The following is a 13,960-nucleotide window of genomic DNA, read 5'->3' on the forward strand; positions in this document are numbered from 1 at the left end:
GAGAGACAGAAACAGAGCATGAGTTGTAGAAGGCCAGAGAAAGAGGGAGACACAGAATCCCAAGCAGGCTCCAAGCTCTAAGCTGTCAGCACAAGCCCCACATGGGGCTCGAACTCATGAGCTGCAAGATCATGACCTGAGTCAAAACTGGATGCTTAACTAACTGAGTCACCTAGGTGCCCCAAGAAGACCCATCTATATGCTGCCTACAAGAGACTCATTTTAGACCGTAAGACATCTACAGATTGAAAGTAAGGGGATTGAGAACCATCTATTATGTTAATGGTCATCAAAAGAAAGCTGGAGTGGCCATACTTATATCAGATAAACTAGATTTTAAAATACTGTAGGAGAAGCCAAGATGATGGAATAGCATGGAAGTTTTTTGTGTGTCTTGTGTCCATGAAATACAGCCAGACCAACACTAATCCATCCTGCAAACCTAGAAAACTGATCTGAGGATTAACACAACAATCTGCACAACCTGAACCACAGAATTCAGCAGGTACCCGGTGCAGAGAGGTGAACTTGGGGAGAGAGAAGCCACGGAGGTCAGGGAGTTGCTTTTGCATGCAGAGAGAGGACAGAAACAGGGGAGGGAGAATACAGGAAAAGCACCCCCCACCAAAAGCAGCTGGAGAGAAAGTGGAAAAGTGGAAACAGCTGCAGGGACTGAACTAAAAAGGGAGAAAGGAGAAAGGAGAGGGTTTAAATTCCATTAAGACTATAAACAGGGGGAGTACAGAGTCTGAAACTCCGCAGCTCAATATCTGGCGGTGCTCTGGTGGGAAGGGTGAATCTCCAGGAGCAGAGTGGAGTCTGGGGTTCTTCAGGCCACATGGGGAGAGACATTTTCTGCTGGGAGGACACCTGGTAGAGGCTGTGTGGGTCGCCCAAAGGCAAGGTTCCAGTGGACCCTGGAGAACAACCACATTCACTGGTGCTGGAACAAGGTCGTTAAGGGTGAAGCCTGGTGCCAGATGTGTGTTGTGATTTTCCATAATCCCTGAAACACGGCTGCTACACTATGTCGCAAACCTTTTCTGGGGCGGGCAGCAGCACAGTCCCGCAAACATTCCTGGGTGTGGCCGGCACCCGGCCATTGCTTGGTGAGACCCTCCTGCAGAGGGGCAGAATGGGTCAAAGCTGCAGTCCCTCAGAAGCAAGGGGTCAGGAAAAACAGCTGCATCTGAGACAAAACTCAGGAGGGAGGTACTGCCTGGGGCTTGGTCATGGATTGTGTAAAAGCAGGGAGTGGATGGAAGCTGAACACAAAGGACAGGCGTGCAATTGTTGATCGGGAAGAACAGAGTTCTGATACTAGAGACTAGGTAGCTGGGTGACACCATTTTCATTTTTCCTGCACATGCACATACACACCTACAAGCGCCACAACAATCCACCCCAGTAAGCTAAGCAGCACCATCTAGTGGAGAACGGAGCCATTTCACTAAGGCCTGCCCAACTGGGCCAACCTCGCTCTTCAGGAAAAGAATTCTCTCCATCTACTTAGTTTATGGACTATAAAGTGCTTCATAGTTTGACTTCTAGGGAAAAACAAAGTAATTTCGGTCATATTTCAGTCTGTTCACCGGTCCACCTATTCAGTTTTCTTTCTTTTTTTCTTCTTTTTTCTTTTTTCATTTCTTTTTTTTCTTGAATATAGAAAAAGTTCATTTTTGTTTTCAATTTTTACTAAAATATTTTTATTTTTTCTACTATATTTTTTACTTTTGTGTACATTTTTCAAATTTTATTTTACTTCCATCATTTCATATTAGTCTACTTCAGTGTATTCATTTTTTCAAATTTTCAAAGAATTTCCTTTTTTTACTCTTTCCCCTTTTTTCTTTAATCTATCAAGTCCCCTTCAACACCCAGACCAAAACACACCTAGGAAATAGCATAATTTATTTCATTTTTTTTGTGTGTGTTTGTTTTGATTTTTTAAATTTAATATTTGTTTAATTTTAATATTCAATTTTAATTTTTTTTACCTCATTAATTCCTTTTCTCCCTTCAAAATCGCAAAATGAAGGAATTCACCCCAAAAGAAAGAGCAGGAAGAAATGACAGCCAGGGACTTAACCAACACAGATACAAGCAAGATGTCTGAACCAGAATTTAGAATCACGATAATACTAGCTGGAGTAGAAAATAGATTAGAATCCCTTTCTGTGGAGATAAAAGAAGTAAAAGCTAGTCAGATGAAATAAAAAATGCTATACTGAGCTGCAAACTCGAATAGATGCCACGGCAACAAGAATGGATGAGGCAGAACAGAGAATCAGTGATATAGAGGACAAACTTTTGTATATGTGCTGCCGAAGCGAGCACTGATATAGAGGACAAACTTATGGAGAATAATGAAGCAGAAAAAAAAAGACAAATTAAGGCAAAATAACATGATTTAAGAATTAGAGAAATCAGTGACTCCTTAAAAAGGAACAACATCAGAATTATAGGGGTCCCAGAAGAGGAAGAGAGAGAAACAGGGGTAGAAGGGTTATGTGAGCAAATCATAGTGGAAAAATTTCCTAACCTGGGAAAGGACACAGACATCAAAATCCAGGAAGCACAGAGGACCCCCATTAGATTCAACAAAAACTGACCATCAACAAGGCATATCATAGTCAAATTCACAAAGTACTCAGGCAAGGAGACAATCATGAAAGCAACAAGGGGGGAAAAGTCCTTAACCTACAAGGGAAGACAGATCAGGTTTGCAGCAGACCTACCCACAGAAACTTGGCAGGCCAGAAAAGAGAGGCAAGATATATTCAATGTGCTGAATCAGAAAAGTATGCAGCCAAGAGTTCTTTATCCAGCAAGGCTGTCATTCAAAATAGAAAGAGAGATAAAAAGTTTCCCAGACAAACAAAAATTAAAGGAGTTTGTGGCCACTAAACCAGCCCTGCAAGAAATTTTAAGGGGGACTCTCTGAGGGGAGAAAAGATGAAAAAAATAAAGAAATAAATAAAAACCAAAAGCAACAAAGACTAGAAAGGACCCGAGAACACCACCAGAAGCTTCAACTCTACAAGCAACATAATGGCAATAAAATCATATCTTTCAGTACTCACTCTAAATCAATGGACTAAATGCTCCAATCAAAAGACATAGGGTAACAGAATGGATAAGAAAATAAGATGCATCTATATACTGTTTACAAGAGACCCACTTTAGACCTAAAGACACCTTCAGATTGAAAGTAAGGGGATGGAGAACCATCTATCATGCTAATGGTCAACAAAAGAAAGCCGAAGTAGCCATACTTATATCAGACAATCTAGACTTTAAAATAAAGACTGTATCAAGAGATGAATAAGGGCATTATATCATAATTAAAGGGTCTATCCACCAAGAAGACCTAACAATTATAAACATTTATGGGCCAAATGTGGACAGCAACCAAATATATAAATAAATTAATCACAAACATAAAGAAACTCATTGATAGTAATACCATAATAGTAGGGGGCTTCAACACCCCACTCACAGCAATGGACAGATCATCTAATCAAAACATCAACAAGGAAACAACACCTTTGAATGACACATCAGACCAGATGGACTTAACAGATATATTCAGAACATTTCATCCTAAAGCAGGGGAATATACATTCTTCTCTAGTGCACATGGAACGTTCTCCAGAATAGGCCACATACTGGGACACAAATCAGCCCTCAATAAGTACAAAAAGATCGAGATCATACCATGCATATTTTCAGACCACAACTTATGAAACTCGAAATCAACAAGAAAAAATTTGGTAAGGTAACAAAGACTTGGATACTAAAGAACATCCTACTAAAGAATGAATGGGCTAACCAAGAAGTTAAAGAGGAAATTAAAAAGTTCATGGAAGCCAATGAAAATGATAACACCACAACCCAAAACCTCTGGGATGCAGGAAAGGCAGTCATAAGAGGAAAGTATACAGCAATCCAGACCTTCCTAAAGAAGGAAGAAAGATCTCAGATACACAACCTAACCTTACACCTTAAAGAACTGGAAAAAGAACAGCAAATGAAACCCAAAACCAGCAGAAGACAGGAAATTAGCAAAAATTAATGCTATTGAAACCAAAAACAAAAACAAAAACAAAACAAAACAAAAAAACAGAACACATCAATGAAACCAGAAGCTGGTTCTTTGAAACAATTAACAAAATCGATAAACCACTAGTCAGTTTGATCAAAAAGGAAATAACCCAAGTAAATAAAATCAAGAATGAAAGAGGAAAGATCACAACCAATACAGCAGAAATAAAAACAATAATAGAATATTATGAACAATTATATGCCAATAAAATGGGCAATCTGGAAGAAATGGACAAATTCCTAGAAACATATACACTACCAAAACTGAAACAGGAAGAAATAGAAAATTTGAACAGACCCATAACCAGTAAAGAAATCGAATTAGTAAACAAAAGTCTCCCAAAAAACAAGAGTCCAGGGTCAGATGGCTTTCCAGGGGAATTCTACCAAACATTTAAGGAAGAGTTAACACCTATTCTCTTGAAGATGTTCCAAAAAATAGAAATGGAAAGAAAACTTCCAAACTCTTTCTATGAAGCCAGCATTACCTTGATTCCAAAACCAGACACAGACCACACTAAAAAGGAGAACTATAAACCAATTTCCCTGATGAACATGGATGCAAAAATCTTCAACAAGATATTAGCCAACTGGTTCCAACAATACATTAAAAAAATTATTCACCACAACCAAGTGGGATTTATACCTTGGATGCAGGGCTGGTTCAATATCCATAAAACAATCACTGTGATTCATCACATCAATAAAAGAAAGGACAAGAGCCATATGATCCTCTAAATAGATGCAGAGAAAGCATCTGACAAAATACAGCATCCTTTCTTGATAAAAACCCTCAAGAAAGTAGGGATAGAAGGATCATACCTTGAGATCATAGAAGCCATATATGAAAGACCCAATGCTAATATCATTCTCAATGGGGGAAAACCTGAGAGCTTTCTCCCTAACGTCAGGAACAAGACAGGGATGTCCACTCTTGCCACTGTTATTCAACATAGTATTGGAAGTCTTAGCCTCTGCAATCAGACAACACAAAGAAATAAAAGGCATCCAAATCAGCCAGGAGGTCAAACTTTCACTCTTTGCTGATGACATGATACTCTATATGGAAAACCCAAAAGATTCCACCAAAAAACTGCTAGAACTGATTCATGAATTCAGCAAAGTTGCAGGATATAAAATAAATGCACAGAAATCAGTTGCATTCCCATACACCAACAATGAAGCAACAGAAAGAGAAATCAAGGAATCGATCCCATTTACAATTGCCCCAAAACCATAAAATACCTAAGAATAAATCTAACCAAAGAGGTGAAAAATCTATACACTGAGAAGTATAGAAAGCTTCTGAAAGAAACTGAAGAAGACACCAAAAAATACAAAAAGATTCCATGCTACTGGATAGGAGGAACAAATACTAAAATGTCGATACTACCCAAAGCAATCTACATATTCAATGCAATCTCTATCAAAATAACACCAGCATTCTTCACAGAGATAGAACAAAGAATTCTAAAATTATATGGAACCAGAAAGACCTGGAATAGCCAAAGCAATCTTGAAAAAGAAAACCAAAGCTGGAGGCATCACAGTCTCAGACTTCAAACTGTATTACAAAGCTATAATCATCAAGACAGTATGGTACTGGCACAAGAACAGACACTCAGATCAACAAGGAAACAAGGAAACAGAATAGAGAACCCAGAAATGGACCCACAAATGTATGCCAACTAATCTTTGACAACACAGAAAAGAATATCCAAAAAAAAAAAAGAATATCCAACGGAATAAAGAGTCTCTTCAGCAAGTGGTGCTGTGAAACTGGACAGCCACAGGCAGAAGAATCAACCTGGACCACCTTCTTACACCATACACACACCAAAAATAACCTCAAAATGGATGAAAGACCTAAATGTAAGACAGGAAGCCATCAAAATTCTCAAGAAGAAAGCAGGCAAAAACCTCTTTGATCTTGGCCACAGCAACTTCTTACTCAATACGTCTCTGGAGGCAAGGGAAACAAAAGCAAAAATGAACTACTGGAACCTCATGAAAATAAAAAGCTTCTGCACAGAAAAGGAAACAATCAGCAAAACTAAAAAGCAACTGACAGAATGGGAGAAGATATTTGCAAAGGACCTATCAGATAAAGGGTTGGTATTCAAAATCTATAAAGAACTTATCAAACTCAACACCCAAAAAACAAATAATCCAGTGAAGAAATGGGCAAAAGACATGAATAGACACTTCTCCAAAGAAGACATCCAGATGGCTAAAAGACACATGAAAAAATGCTCCACATCACTCATCATCAGGGAAATACAAATCAAAACTACAATGAGATATCACCTCACACCTGTCAGAATGGCTAACATTAACAACTCAAGCAACAACAGATGTTGGCGAGGATGCAGAGAAAGAGGATCTCTTTTGCGTTGTTGGTGGGAATGCAAGCTGGAAACCAGTATGTAGGTTCCTCAAAAAATTAAAAAAAGAACTACCCTACGACCCAGCACTTGCACTATTAGGTATTTATCCAAGGGATACAGGTGTGCTGTTTCAAAGGGACATATGCAATGTTTATAGCAGCACTATCAACAATAGCCAAAGTATGGAAAGAGCCCAAATGTCCATTGATGGATGATGGATAAAGAAGATGTGGTATATATATGCAATGGAGTATTACTTGGCAATCAAATAGAATGAAATCTTGCCATTTGCAACTACATGGATGGAACTGGAGGGTATTATGCTAAGCGAAGTTAGTTAGAGAAAGACAAATATCATATGACTTCACTCATATGAGGACTTTAAGAGACAAAACAGATGAACATAAGGGAAGGGAAACAAAAATAATATAAAAACCAGGAGGGGGGGGCGCCTGGGTGGCGCAGTCGGTTAAGCGTCCGACTTCAGCCAGGTCACGATCTCATGGTCCGTGAGTTCGAGCCCCGCGTCAGGCTCTGGGCTGATGGCTCAGAGCCTGGAGCCTGTTTCCGATTCTGTGTCTCCCTCTCTCTCTGCCTCTCCCCCGTTCATGCTCTGTCTCTCTCTGTCCCAAAAATAAATAAAAAACGTTGAAAAATAAATAAATAAATAAAAATAAAAATAAATAAATAAATAAAAACCAGGAGGGGGACAAAACATAAGAGGCTTTTAAATATGGAAAACAAACAGAGGTTTACCAGAGGGGTTGTGGGAGGGGGGATGGGCTAAATGGGTAAGGGGCATTAAGGAATCTACTCCTGTAATCATTGTTGCACTATATTTTAACTAATTTGAACATAAATTAAAAACACAAAATTAAAATAAATAAATAAATAAATAAATAAATAAATAAATAAAATAAAGACTGTAACCAGAGATGAAGAAGGGCACTAAATCATAATTAAGAGGTCTAACACCAAGAAGATCTAACAACTGTAAATATAATACATGCTCCCAACATGGAAGCACTCAAATATATAAATCAATTAATAACAAACATAAAGAAGCTCATTGATAATAATAGCATAATAGTAGGGGACTTTAATACCCCACTTAACGCAATGGAAAGATACCTAAGCAGAAAATCAACAAGGAAACAATGGCTTTGAATGACACATTGGACCAGAAGTACTTAACAGATATGCAGAACATTTCATCCTAAAGCATCAGAATACACATTTTTCTTGACTGCAGATGGAATATTCTCCAGAACAGATCACATACTGGGGTACAAACCAGCCCTCAACAAGTACAAAAAGACTGAGATCATACCATGCATATTTTCAGACCACAATGATATGAAACTTGAAATCACCACAAGAAAAAATTTGGAAAGACCATGAATACTTGGAGATTAAAGAATGTGCTATTATAGAGTGAATGGGTTAACCAAGAAATGAAAGAGCAAATTAAATAGTACATAGAAGCCAAATGAAAATGAAAACATGACTATCCAAAACCTCTGGGATGCAGCAAAGGCAGTCATAAGAGGGAAGTATATAGCAATCCAGACCTTCCCAAAGAAGGAAGAAAGGTTTCAAATACACAACCTAACATTACAGCTAAAGGACCTGGAAAAAGAACAGCAGATAAAGCCCAAAACTAGCAGAAGAAGGGAAATAATAAAGAATAGGACAGAAATCAATGCTATTCAAATTTTTTTTAAAAAACAGAACATATGAACAAAACCAGGAGCTGGTTCTTTGAAAGAATTCACAAAACTAACAAATCCCTACGCAGATTGATCAAAAAGAGAAAGGAAAGGATCAAAATAAGTAAATCATGAATGCAAGAGGAGAGATCACAACCAACACTGCAGAAATACAAACAATAATAAGAGAATATTATGAGCAATTATATGCCAATAAGATGGGCAATCTGGAAGAAATGGACAAATTCCTAGAAACCTATACACTACCAAAACTTAAACAGGAAGAAATAGAAAATTTGAACACACCCATAGCCAGTAAAGAAATTAAACCAGTAATCAAAAATCTTCCAACAAACAAGAGTCAAGGGCTGGATGGCTTTCCAGGGAAATTCTTCCAAACATTTAAAGAAGAATTAATACCTATTCTTTTGATGCTTTCCAAAAAATAGAAATAGAAGAAAAACTTCCAAACACATTCTATGAGACCAGCATTACCTTGATTCCAAAACCAGACAATGACCCCACTAAAAAGGAGACCTACAGACCAATTTCTCTGATGAACATGGATGCAAAACTTCTCAACAAGATATTAGCAAACTGGATCCAATAATACATTAAAAAAGAATTATTCACCATGGTCATACAGGATTTATTCCTGGGATGCAGGGCTGGTTCAATATCTGCAAATCAACCAATATGATACATCACACTAATAAATGATGATAACCACACGATCCTCTCAATAGATGCAGAAAAATAATTTGAAAAAATACAGCATCCTTTCTTGATAAAAACCCTCAAGAAGGTAGGGATAGAAGGATCATACCTCGAGATCATAAAGGTCATATGTGAAAAATCTGCAGCTTATCATCCTCAATGGGGAAAATCTGAGAGCTTTCCCCCTAAGGCCAGGAACACGATAGAGAATGTCCACTCTCACTGCTGTTCTTCAACATAGTGTTGGAAGTCCTAGCCTCAGCAGTCAGACAACAAAAAGAAATAAAAGGCATCCAGGCCTGGGTGGCTCAGTCAGTTAAGCAGCCAACTTCGGCTCATGTCATGATCTCATGGTTCATGAGTTTGAGCCCTGTGTCGGGCTCTGTGTTGACAGCTCGGAGCCTGGAGCCTGCTTCGGATTCTGTGTCTCCCTCTCTCTCTCCCCCTTCTCTGCTTGCTCGCTCTCTCTCTCTCTCTCTCTCTCTCTCAAAAATAAATAAGGATTAAAAAAAAAAGGCATCCAAATTGGCAAGGAGGAAGTCAAACTTTCACTCTTTCCGGATGTTATGATACTCTACATAGAAAACCCAAAATATTACACCAAAAAACTGCTAGAACTGATCCAGAAATTCAGCAAAGTTTCAGGATATAAAGTCAATGCACAGAAATCAGTTTCATTTCCACACACTAATAATGAAGCAGCAGAAAGAGAAATTAAAGAATTTATCCCATTTATAATTTCACCAAAAGCCATAATATACCTAGAAATAAACCTAACCAAAGAGGTAATAGATCTGTACACTAAAAACTAGAGAAAGCTAATGAACAAAATTGTAGAAGACACAAAGAAATGGAAAAACATTCCATGCTCATGGATTGGAAGAACAAATATTGTTAAAATGTCTATACTACTGAAAACAATCTACACATTCAATGCAGTCCTTATCAAAATAACAAAAGAATTCTTCACAGAGCTGGAACAAAGAATTCTAAAATTTGTATGGAACCAGAAAAGACCCCAAATAGCTAGAGTAATGTTGGGGGAAAAAAAAAACCCAAAGCTGGAGGCATCATAATTCCAGACTTCAAGCTGTATTACAAAGCTGTAATCATCAAGACAGTATGGTACTGGCAAAAAACAGGCACATAGATCAATGGAACAGAATAGAGAACCCAGAAACATACCCACAAACGTATGGCCAAATAATCTTTGACAAAGCAGGAAAGACTATCCAGTGGGAAAAAAGTCTCTTCAGCAAATGGTGCTGGGAAAACTGGACAGTGACATGCAGAAAAATGAACCTGGACCACTTTCTTACACCATACACAAAAATAAACTCAAAATGAATAAGACGTTAGACAAGAAGCCATCAAAATCCTAGAGGAGATAGCAGGCAACAACCTCTTTGACCTCTGCCACAGCAACTTCTTACTTGACATGTCTCCTGAGGCAAAGGAAACAAAAGCAAAAATGAACTATTGGGACCCCATCAAGATAAAAAGCTGCACAGGGAAGGAAACAATCAGCAAAACTAAAAGGCAATGACGTAATGGGAGAAGATATTTGCAAATGACATATCAGATAAAGGGTTAGTATCCAAAATATATAAAGAACTTATCAAACTCAACACCCAAAAAACAGATAATCCAGTGAAGAAATGGGCAAAAGACATGAATAGACACTTCTCCAAAGAAGACATCCAGATGGCTAATAGACACATGAAAAGATGCTCAACCATCAGGGAAATACAAATCAAAACCACAATGAGATACCACCTCACACCTGTCAAAATGGCTAAAATGAACAACTCAAGAAACAACAGATGGCGAGGATATGGAGAAAGAGGAACCCTTTTGCACTGCTGATGGGAATGCAAACTTGTGCAGACACTCTGGAAAACAGTATGGAGGTTCCCCAAAAAATTAAAAACAGAACTACCCTATGACCCAGTGATTGCACTACTAGGTATTTATCCAAAGGATACAGGAGTCCTGATTCCTAGGGGCACATGCACCCCTTGATTATAGCAGCACTATTGACAATAGCCGAAGTATGGAAAGAGCCCAAATGTCCATTGACTGATATAAGTATAAAGAAGATGTGGTACATATTAACACTGGAATATTACTCAGTGATCAAAAAGAATGAAATCTTGCCATTTGCAACAACATGCATGGAACTAGAATGTATTATGCTAAGCAAAATAAGTCAATCAGAGAACGACAAATATATGATTTCACTCATATATGGAATTTAAGAAACAAAACAAATAAACACAGGGGAAGGAAAGCAAAAATAAGATAAAAACAGAAAGGGAGACAAACCATAAGAGACTCTTAAATACAGAGAACAAACTGAGGGTTGCTGGTGGGGTGGTGGGTGGGGGGATGAGCTAAAAGGGCATTGGACATTAAGAAGGGCACTTGTTGGGATGAGTACTGGGTGTTATATATAAGTGATGAATCAGTAAATTCTATTCCTAAAATTATTATTACACTATATGTTAACTAACTTGGATCTAAATAAATGTTTAAAAAAGTATCTAAAGACTTTGAGATCCATATATGAATAGGTTTCTCAAAATTTATCCTTCTGTGTATAAATACTATGTACTATATTTATATTTTGATTATATGCAGAAAATAATTTTGCTCTAAAGTTACCATGGCAAATGTGTAGGACCATTACTAAAATTGCTTTACTATTATCACAATAGCAGTCACAAGTATTTATTCAGCCATTTATTTAATAATATTTGTCAAGCTCCTACTATGTACAAGGAATTATGGGCCCTATGAAGGAAACAAGTAGTAAGGTCCTTGACTCTTTCAACCTTAGAGGAAATAATATAGCGTAAATACAAATAATTTTACTTCAAGGCAGAAAAAACAAAGTTATAAAGTATAAGAGGAAAAGAGCAAGCTTTTCCAACTTTGGTATTAAAAAACGCTAAATTATCAATCCCAAATTTTGGTTTATCAAAATTTATGTCATGTTTAATTAAAAATTAGTTGATATACCTTTGAAAATGGAAAACAAAATGTCTCAACAAGTTACTTAAGGAAAAATATTATAAGACAGGGGAAGGCATGTTAGCCCAAGGAAGCAGGAAAGAAATCCATTTAATTCCATAAAAGAGCAGAAGTTATTACACAGGAGTTGGGAAATGTGGAGAATGGATTTCTCCCTAAATAGGAGCTTAAAATGAATAACCGTCAAAATCCCAAACAATTCTAAATGCCACTTACTACAACATATTCAAAGAGTAAATGGTATAATCTGATCTACATTAAGTATAATTCTCACTTAAAGGATATGGGTTCAGTTATTAAATGTTTATCTTTTTGAAATATCCAGGAAGAGATACTTTTAATGAAAATCTTCCATGTAACTATAGTCAATTTCCATCCTGCAACTTTGTATGTGTTGAGCAGTATTTCTTTCCAAAATTTTCAATGAAATCAACACTCTAAACAAAATATTTGGGGTGTGAAAGTATACCCAAATAAATTAGGGGTAAATTCAAATAAGCATATTACTTAATAGGCATTTTCCAGTAGTCTTGTGGCTGGTGGGAGTGGGGGTCAAAAAGGTATGCTAAGTACTGCCTATGCCTTAGGTTGGAAGAAAGCCTTTGTGTATACGGAGAGAACTGGGGGGAGCATCACACAGTACCTTGAAATGAAATGAGAACATACACTATCAGAGGTAATTAATGAATAAAAACCTAATCACAGTCTGAAACAAATATTACTAAACTATTGGGAAAAAAAACAGCTTAGGTTTGTGAAGGTCAGGCACAGGGAGACAGCAGAAGCAAAAGCATTTAAATCATTCATGTGCGGAGTCAGGAGGTAAAAGCACTCCAAAGCATAAAACAAACTTACTGGTAAGGGAAGAAAAAAGGGTCTTGCTAGGGAAAATTGCTGGAATTTTGTTTTCTTGTAGTAGAGAAATATGTACTTACTATAGATGCCGGGAAAATGGAAGAACATCCCTCTACCCCAGAAAGAAGAAAAACTTAACTACTTAGAAATTTGGAAACACTTTCCAAAATGTGTTGGTTAAAAAAAAAAAAATCAAAATTGAAATTACAAACTCTCCAGAAAACTATGAAGAGGTAAATATTTCCTACCAAACTTATGGGACACAGTGAAAATTATACTCAGGAAAAAAAATCTTCTAGCTTCTAATATACTTCTTACAAAAGAAGTAAAATGAAAAAGGAAGTTAACCTAGTACTCACCTTTAGCAACTAGGAAATGAACAATTAAAGAAAAAGAAAGTAAGAAGAAAAAAGTGAATAAAGGTAAAGCTTCAGTTAATGAAACAGAAATATCTCAAATGATAAAATACAAAATGTAAAAACTTGTTCTTTGACATGATTAATAAAATAGATAAAACCTCTTCAACTCTAATTAAAGAAAATTGAGAGCAAAATATATCTAAGATCAGGAGTATGAAAGAAATCATAAGCTCAGATAAGAGAGACATGAATATAATTATAAAACAAAAGGGTAACTTCCCCAGTTACAAATGCTGCATAACAAACTACCCCAAAACTTAGTGGCTTAAAACAACAAATATTATGCTCACAGATTTTATCAGTTGAGAAGTCAGGAAGGGCTCATCTGGGCTAACAACTTCTCACATGACATCACTGTGATGCCAGCAGGGTTGCAGTCACCTGGAGGTTCAATTAGATTGTGTGCCCAAGATGGCTCACTCTGTGCTCACTGACATCTGGGAGCTTACACATGCCCTCTCCAGCATGGTGGAGTCAGAGTACTCAGACTTCTTACATGCAGCAGACTTCCCCCACAGTGAGTGTCTCTGAGAACTGAGTAAAAGCTGCACGGCCTTTTCTGAACCAGCCTTGGAAGTTACATGGCATCATTTCTGCCATAACTCTATTGGTCGAAGCATTCATAAGCCTGCCTAGATCCAAGGGGAGTGAACAGAAATCCATGTCTTGATAGGAATGTCAAAAGTTTTACAGAAATGTTTTAAAACCACCAAAGCAAAAATTTGAAGCCTAGAGG

At 37.3% G+C, this 13,960-nt stretch overlaps 1 protein-coding gene across 6 annotated transcripts in view; it reads right to left on the reverse strand.

Moving 5' to 3' along the window:
- Window positions 1–13,960, reverse strand: part of STK33 (serine/threonine kinase 33) — a 168,831-nt gene that overhangs the window by 104,531 nt on the left and 50,340 nt on the right. The window contains exon 1 of one of the 6 annotated variants that reach the window (XM_047823935.1): window positions 13,515–13,599. The exons of the other annotated variants lie outside the window; for them this stretch is intronic. The gene's annotated coding sequence lies outside the window, so the exon portion shown is untranslated. Of the gene's footprint in view, window positions 1–13,514; window positions 13,600–13,960 lie in introns of those variants that run through there. 6 annotated transcript variants of the gene reach the window in all.

This window comes from Prionailurus viverrinus, chromosome D1 (assembly GCF_022837055.1).
Source record: "Prionailurus viverrinus isolate Anna chromosome D1, UM_Priviv_1.0, whole genome shotgun sequence".
NCBI lineage: Eukaryota > Metazoa > Chordata > Mammalia > Carnivora > Felidae > Prionailurus > Prionailurus viverrinus.